The following is an 8,343-nucleotide window of genomic DNA, read 5'->3' on the forward strand; positions in this document are numbered from 1 at the left end:
TTTAAAAACCCAACAATCTCTGTTGGTATGATTGGGTGGTTTGTCTAGGGTGCCATGGATCTGGCATGGGCGATCGAGTATGCGGTCCAAGCTGGATGAGCCCGAATTGTTCTTTTTGAACGGCTTCTTCCGCTGACCGGACTTAGAGCCACTAAATCCGGCATTGACCGCTGTATCATCGGTGTTGTCATTTTTGTTTCGACGCTTGTGTTTGTTGCGTCGGGACTTGTCGTTGCTATTTCTGGCTTCAGAGGTGCCAGCGTTGCTTGCATTATTTTTGCTACGGGATAGCCGTTGTCGCGCGTCGAGGCACGCCCCCGTGATCCATAGATCGATTTGGTCGGGCCTATTTTATTCTTCAGGCCCTGCCAGAGATCATACGTGTATCCCTGAGTAGTTTTGTCTCTGCCTTTACGGCGAGGTAAGGCGGGCTGGTGTTCGGCTTGTGTTGCCGCTTTGTCCTGACCCCGTGGTGGTCAGTCAGCCGCATTGTGTACTGACAGTCTGGGCTCTAACGCCTCATCATCGAATCGAGCTAGCAATTTACGCTTCGGGTAACTTTTGAGTGGTCGCTTGAGGCCGTGCTCCTCGGCTGCCAGGACATCAGTCCGTCTATCGTTGAGCAGATCTTGATCAGCTTGAAGCTGATGCTGTTTCTTTTTCAGGCTCCTTGCAGTGGCAATTAGCTGGCGCTTGAAGCGCTCCTGTTCTAGAGGTTCCTCGGGCACGATAAAATCCTCGGTGCCGAGGCTTGCCTCATCCTCGGAGAGCGGAAGATAATTACTATCCTCCGAATCTTCGTGCGTGGCCTGTTTACTGGGCTAACTTGCCCATCTTCCCATTCATCCTGTTCGGAAGTTGGTTGAACGGGGTCTTCATTGTTTTCGGCATTGTCCAGAGTGTTGTCTTCTTCTGTGCCGGTGTTGCTGTCTTTGCTGCGGTGTGACTAAGAGCGGCGCCGCTGACACCGGCGCTTCGGTTGTATCTCGGGAGGTTTATCCTCAACCGGATCTTCCTTGTCATCGCCGATATTCTCCTTTGGTGCATCCACCATGTATACGTCATACGAGGAAGTGACCGTCCAGCGTCCGGTAAACGGCGTGTTTTGGGACTCTTCTTCTCCAGCATCATCATCCATACCGTCGATGTCGTCGGAGCCGTAATCGAGCGTGTCGGTTAAGTCTTCGACAGTGGCTATGAAGTGGGCGGTGGGTGGGAAGCGAAATTCTCCGTCATCAGCCTCCAGTTCAAACCGGGTATAATTCGACTGTGAGCCCCCCGCTAAGGATAATGCTCTTAACGAGTTTAACACGTCGCCCAAAGGCGAGTGCCAGAAGATGTCCACGGAGCTGAATTCGACGATCGATGATCGATCGAGCTCAACGTATGCGGATGCACAAGGTTCGGAACCTGTAGCCAGAGACGAGTCCATGGTTCTGGTGACACAGATGTCACTTGAAGTTCGGTCTGTGTGCGGCGGGGTTGAGCTTCACGTCTTTAGATGGCGCGATCTGCTCCAGATCTAGGGCTAGAGCAGCTACAGGTACTATCTCCTGGGTATGGTTCGATGACAGATTTACATCATGTTCTTCGTGGTGGCAGGGAGCGGCTGCCGTGGTCTCGAATCCGTCGAAGATCAAGTCTCCACGGATATCTCCAAATTTGACCTGATGGCCAGGGGCATAGCTTTCGATCAGCTCTAGATGGCCAAGTGAGTTGGCCCGTAGTGCGAAGCCGCCGAACACGAAGATCCATCTGGGGAGAAAGACTTCCCCTTGGACAGCATTGTTGTTGATGATTAAAGGACCGATCAAAACTTTTGACGACAGCACAGTGGAACTCTCGATGAAAGCGCCAATGTCGGTGTCAAAACCGGTGGATCTCGGGTAGGGGGTCCTGAACTGTGCGTCTAAGGTCGATGGTAACAGGAGACAGGGGACACAATGTTTACCCAGGTTCGGGCCCTCTCTATGGAGGTAATACCCTACTTCCTGCTTGATTGATCTTGATGAATATGAGTATTAAGAGTTGATCTACCATGAGATCGTAATGGCTAAACCCTAAAAGTCTAGCCTGTCTGACTATGATTATGAGGATATATCTCTACGGACCTAGCCCTCCGGTTTATATAGACACCAGAGGGATCTAGGGTTACATAAGGTCGGTTACAGATAAAGGAATCTTCATATTTGGATGCCAAGCTTGCCTTCCACGTCAAGGAGAGTCCCATCCAGACAAGGGTAGAGTCTTCGGTCTTCGTATCTTCACATCCCATCAGTCCGGCCCGCGTCTAATAGGTCGGACGCCCAAGGACCCCTTATTCCAGGACTCCCTCATGTACCCAACAGTTTCTTTTTGGTATCCTATGAAGATGCAGTTCTCCGATTTGGGTTCAAGCTTATCAGGCTGAAGCTTTTTCACATAAGCATCGCAACCTCAAACTTTGAGAAACGACAGCTTAGGTTTCTTGCCAAACCAAAGTTCATATAGTGTTGTCTCAGCGGATTTAGATGGTGCCCTATTTAACGTGAATGCCTCTGTCTCTAATGCATAGCCCCAAAACGATAGTGGTAAATCGGTAAGAGACATCATAGATCGCACCATATCTAATAGAGTACGGTTACGACGTTCAGACGCACCATTACGCTGTGGTGTTCTAGGTGGCGTGAGTTGCGAAACTATTCCACATTATTTCAAATGAAGGCCAAACTCGGAACTCAAATATCTGCCTCCATGATTAGATTGTAAAAACTTTATTTTCTTGTTACGATGATTTTCCACTTCACTTTGAAATTCTTTGAACTTTTCAAATGTTTTAGACTTATGTTTCATCAAGTAGATATATCCGTATCTGCTTAAATCATCTGTGAAGGTCAGAAAATAATGATACCCGCCGCAATCCTCAACACTCATCGGACCGCATACATCAGTATGTGTTATTTCCAATAAGTCAGTGGATCGGAGAACAGAGTCTTAGTCATCTTGCCCATGAGGCATGGTTCACAAGCATCAAGTGATTCATAATCAAGTGATTCCAAAAGCCCATCAACATGGAGTTTCTTCATGCGCTTTACACCAATATGACCTAAACTGCAATGCCACAAATAAGTTTCACTATCATTATTAGCTTTGCATCTTTTGGCATCAATATTATGAATATGTGTAGTACCACAACCGAGATTCAACAAAAATAGACCACTCATCAAGGGTGCATGACCATAAAAGATATTACTCATATAAATAGAGCAACCATTATTCTTAGATTTAAATGAATAACCGTATCGCATCAAACAAGATCCAGATATAATGTTCATGCTAAATGCTGGCACCAAATAACAATTATTTAGGTCTAAAACTAATCTCGAAGGTAGATGTAGAGGTAGTGTGCTCACGACGAACACATCGACCTTGGAACCATTTCTGACGCACTTCGTCACCTCGTCCTTAGCCAATCTTTTTTTAATCTGTAGCCCCTGTTTCAAGTTGCAAATATGAGCAACAGAACTAGTATGAAATACCCAGGCACTACTACAAGCATTAGTAAGGTACACATCAATAACATGTATATCAAATATAGCTTTCACTTTGCCATCCTTCTTATCCGCCAAATACATGGGGCAGTTCCGCTTCCAGTGACCAGTCCCTTTGCAGTAGAAGCATTCAGTTTCAGGCTTAGGTCCAGACTTGGGCTTCTTCCCGGGAGCAGCAACTTGCTTGCTATTCTTGATGAGGACATGACTACCTTAGATACGACCAAAAATATTGCATACATGCATATTTGTCAGGTGATTTCTAATGCAAACTATTCAATAATCTATTTATGTTATCCAGAACAAAAAATACTTCACACACTTTTGTGTTTTGTCTAATTGCAGGTGTATGGGACATTTGTACAATCCACATATGAAGATAAGGGAAAAGGAGAAGTTTAGGTTGTGTTCAAAAAGTCCTCTCACGTCACTTTTGGGCCAAGAGAAGATAGAGTCCAAGTCTCTCACGTTCTGGATTCAGATTCGGACTGCACAAAAATACCTGACTTAAAACACCAACAACTTTTTCATACGGACTCCGAATTGGGTGATTCTTTTTTTGTTGGAAGCTAGATTTCGTGCTCTTTCCAACCCAATTGGATTCACCTTCAAATTCGTCCGGAGCGTTGAGTTACGGACGAAACAATATGACATTGCAGCAGAATCCGAGTCAAACTACAAGCCCAAAGGTGTTCCATCACCTCCACTTGGGCCCATGAGCCTTGTATGACCTAGGGTTAGTTTTAGGCTGCCTTGGGACGTCTTCCCACCTCCTTGGCCGCCACCCCTTGCTCCTATATAAGTAGATCCATCTAGTAGCTTTTTCCTTGGGATTTGTTTAGTTAAAAGTTAGCCATTGCAACTTCGTGTACTTCGTTTGTGTCCAACGACCAGACCAAGACCGCTTCCGGATCCCCACCATTATCAATACTTCATATATATTTGCAATATTTAGATTGCTTTATCATATTCTTGCTCGTTCTTCGATTGCTAGCAGGAATAGACCTTCGTGGTCAGGCTGACCGCGCTTCCAGCATCGTCAGTAACCTCAGGAGATTGGTTTAGCGATTGCTAAGGCGCAACGTCGTGCACATTTGTAGTCGGATCGTCAAAGTCGTCTCCACCAAATCAATAGTTATCATCTCGTCGAAAGATCGGGACCTTCGCCTCTATCAAGTGGTATCAGTTTTCAGGTTGCTCGGTGAGAATTTCCAGTTTATCCTAGATTAGATTTTTTTTCTTACCTATTGTCCAAGAAAAAGCCACAAAAAAAGTTAGATCTATTCATCCTTTGTCCAAGCCAGTCTGAGCCTTTGCAATTTTCTTTTCATTGCTTGCATAGTTGAATTATCGGTTGAATCGTCGTGTCGAGTTGCTGGTCTTAGTGTCTAGGTCGTTTAGAGTTCCGAGTTCTGTTCACATTAGTCACATCGCCGCTGCATCGTTATCCCTTCCGCTGTCCACCACCCATCCATCAATTTCCTCCACGTGCTACCCACCGTTCATTGTAATAATCATAGTTGAGATCGTTCCCATCTTCGCTTGATTCAATCTACATCTTATCTAGTTTGTTTTGGAAAGAGGGAGAGAGAAAAAAAGATAGAGAAAAAAAACGAGAGAAAAAAAAAGTAAAAAAAAAGTCAGAGAAAAAAAAGAAAGGAAAAGAAAAAAGTGTGAGAAAAAAAGAGAGGAGAAAATTTTTTTTGGATCTATCTAGACTCAATCTCGTAGTTGAATTCGGATTGGAATCTGTTTTGTGCATTGTTCAGTAAAACAGGCATAACTTCCTCATATGAAGTCTGTTTTGGCTCCGCGAGAACTCATATGGAAGCTAGCGACGAGCCGCATCTAAATAGTTGCAGAAGCTAGTTCAGTATTTGGCACCTCAACATCAGCTTTTAAATAGGTCTACTGCTATTGTGATCTTCACTTATATCTTGCTGTCCAGAGCTACTTCATATCCTTTATTGATGCTAGTTGTGCTACGACGTGACCTCATTAGTGTTCTAGGCTCGCGCCTCTAGTTTGGTCTAGCCTAGGACCAGCACAGTACCGTCGTTGAGCGTTTATTCAACATTGCATCTCTGAATTGATTATTGCTAATCTTTTGCTACCATATATAGCAAACCCAGCTCCACATATTTCTACACCGTGTATACGCACGTTCCCCTGGCAATCGCTTTACACAATCTTCGGAGTTATTTGACACCGCTGGTTGCCTCTCACCACTTGCCGCATGGTAAGAACTTGTAAGATATTGATATTTGCTTTACTGTGAGCACTTTACAACCACATCCTAGTAGTTCATAGGAACATTATTCTTTAATGACAGGTTCCAGAGATAGAAGTTCTTGGACGACGGACACATCTTCACCATCACGAGAGTTGGGACCACACACACAAGCATATGGTCAGGTTATCTCTTTACCATCATTTGAGGGTAGATTTAATCCTGCTATTTATCTAGCTTGGGAGCTTGAAGTAGAACAAGTTTTTAGTCACCATGATTTTTCTAAACTTGAGAGAGTACGAGCTACCATTAGAGCATTTACTGGTTTTGCTTCTGTTTGGTGGAGTGTACATTGTAAGAAAAACATTGATAACCAACCCACAACTTGGAAAGTTTTGAAAGCTGTAATGAGACAACAATTTTTTCCTCCTTACTATCGTCGTGAATTGCGTCGCAAATTGGAGCAATTAAAACAAGGCAGTAACACTGTTCATGCTTACTACCAAGAGTTCAAATCTTATATGCATCATTGTGACATAGAAGAATCTGAGGATGATACAATGAATAGATTTTTTGGTGGTTTGAACCATGATATTCATGCAAGATTTCAGTATATTCCTCGTTGCATTACTGGTATGTATGTCCGTGCTTGTACCTTTGAGAGACAGATACAGGAGGATGCATTGGGTGACTACAACAACTACTATTCCAGTTCATGCTCACCACCGCCGGTTGGTTACTCCACTATTGCACCTACTAGAGCAGCCCCACCTCGGATTGTGAGCGCGATATCATCTCAAGAGTATGGTACATTGTCAACATCCGTACCTACATCAGCTACATCTCTGCGAGGTAACAGTAAAGGTACTGATGATATAACTTCACATGAGAATGAAGCATGCCTAGTTAACTTGCATGCATCATGTGTTGAGTTACCTGTTGATTTGAGCACACCACCTATTTTAGAGACTCTTTTTACTGTCATGAATGCGTCATGTGATCAAACAACTAAAATATCAACAATTTTGAGTGCACCCATTGAATTAACTGTTAATGCAAAAGAACCAATGTTTAATCATTTTGAGTGCACCCATTGAATTAATTGCAGCAATAGAAGTTGTTGGAGACTACATATCTCTCAACTCCGGCATTTTCTTGAAATATTTACTTCAACTCCTGGAACATCTCATATTCTCCATGACGTTCGGCGAAGGTCCCGATCTTTTGATGAGATGATAACTATCGATTTGGTGGAGACGACTTTGACGATCCGACTACAAACGTGCACGACGTTGCGCCTTAGCAATCGCTAAACCAATCTCCTGAGGTTACTGACGATGCTGGAAGCGCGGTCAGCCTGACCACGAAGGTCTATTCCTGCTAGCAATTGAAGAACGAGCAAGAATATGATAAAGCAATCTGAATATTGCAAATATATATGAAGTATTGATAATGGTGGGGATCCGGAAGCGGTCTTGGTCTGGTCGTTGGACACAAACGAAGTACACGAAGTTGCAATGGCTAACTTTTAACTAAACAAATCCCAAGGAAAAAGCTACTAGATGTATCTACTTATATAGGAGCAAGGGGTGGCGGACAAGGAGGTGGGAGGACGTCCCAAGGCAGCCTAAAACTAACCCTAGGTCGTACAAGGCTCATGGGCCCAGGTGGATGTGATGCAACACCTTTGGACTTGTAGTTTGACTCGGATTCTGCTGCAACGTCAGATTGTTTCGTCCGTAACTCAATGCTCCGGACGAATTTGAAGGTGAATACAATTGGGTTGGAAAGAGCACGAAATCTAGTTTCCAACAAAAAAAGAATCACCCAATTCGGAGTCCGTATGAAAAAGTTGTTGGCGTTTTGAGTCAGGTATGTCTGTGCAGTCCGAATCTGAATCCAGAACGTGAGAGACTTGGACTCTATCTTCTCTTGGCCCAAAAGTAACGTGAGAGGACTTTTTGAACACAACCTAAACATCTCCTTTCCCTTATCTTCATGTGTGGATTGTACAAATGTCCCATACACCTGCAATTAGACAAAACACAAAAGTGTGTGAAGTATTTTTGTTCTGGATAACATAAATAGATTATTGAATAGTTTGCATTAGAAATCACCTGACAAATATGCATGTATGCAATATTTTTGGTCGTATCTAAGGTAGTCATGTCCTCATCAACGTTCAAAACATCTTTGAAGTCTCGATTCTAAGCCATAAAGCACGACACACTGAACTATCGAGTAGTCATCAGATTTAGCTTGCCAGACGTTCATAATGTCAGGAGTTGCTCCTGCAGCAGGCCTCGTACCTAGCGGTGCATCAAGGACATGATTCTTTTGTGCAGCAATGAGGATAATCCTCAAGTTACGGACCCAGTCCATGTAGTTGCTACCATCATCTTTCAACTAAGCTTTCTCTAGGAACACATTAAAATTCAAGGGAACGGTAGCATGGGCCATTGATCTACAACATAGTTATGCAAAAACTATCAGGACTAAGTTCATGATAAATTCAAGTTCAATTAATCATATTACTTAAGAACTCCCACTTAGATAGACATCCCTCGAGTCATCTAACTGATC

This window comes from Triticum aestivum, chromosome 3A, assembly GCF_018294505.1.
Source record: "Triticum aestivum cultivar Chinese Spring chromosome 3A, IWGSC CS RefSeq v2.1, whole genome shotgun sequence".
NCBI classification, from domain to species: domain Eukaryota; kingdom Viridiplantae; phylum Streptophyta; class Magnoliopsida; order Poales; family Poaceae; genus Triticum; species Triticum aestivum.